Raw genomic sequence first — 881 nt, 5'->3', positions numbered from 1 at the left:
ACACACACACACACACACACACACACACACACACACACACACACACACACACACACACACACACACACACAGAGGAACAGGAGCTGTTGGCAAAATTAACTGAATGATTTAAAGATCTGACACTAGTCGAACACGAAAGGTCAAGAATGAAAACATGTTGAGTTCACCTGTTTTTATTTTCTGTACATTTCTTTGTAATCTCAGCATCTCTCCGGGTTTGTGGTGTTTTTCTCATTTAAACATCAAAACGTTGGACTCCTGCAGGAGGCGGGCCCTGTGACGTTTGTTTTTCGTAACTTTTGTACATTTTAAAATATTTAACTTTGAATCTCTTCACTTCCTGCTTCGGCTCCATTTCTGTCTTCTTTGGCTACTTTAAGTCAGCCGTCTTCTTCTTTCAGCTATTCCCTCTTCAGCGAGTCATCCTCCTCCATCGACATATGGCCTCTTTGCCTTTTCCCCGGCCGTCTTCTCTGGACCACAGCTCATTTCAAATGGACTGAGGCAAAGTCCAGAACTGTTCTGTGGTCAGACGGGTCCAAATTTGAAGTTCTGTTTGGAAACCACTCTTCTGTACTTAAGAGGGGCGGGACCATCCAGCTTGGTATCAGCTCACAGTTCAAACATGCATCGCTGATGGTATGGGGGTGCACTAGTGCTTCTAATATGGGCAGCTTACACATCTGGAAAGACTCCATCAATGCAGAAAAGTCAATTTTAGAACATCTGCTCCCATCAACGGGAAAAAAGACGTGTTGCCGCCATAAAAACTGAGTTTGTTTACTGAGTATGAATGTGTGAGAGTTGTAAACCTCTGCTTTCAGCTGTGAACCTGTTTCAGGGCTGGACAGCCCCCCCCCCCCCCCCAGCCCACCTCTGAC

Source organism: Nematolebias whitei, chromosome 2 (genome assembly GCF_014905685.2).
Source record: "Nematolebias whitei isolate Nwh7 chromosome 2, NemWhi1, whole genome shotgun sequence".
NCBI classification, from domain to species: domain Eukaryota; kingdom Metazoa; phylum Chordata; class Actinopteri; order Cyprinodontiformes; family Rivulidae; genus Nematolebias; species Nematolebias whitei.
Note: the sequence above shows the minus strand (reverse complement) of the source record.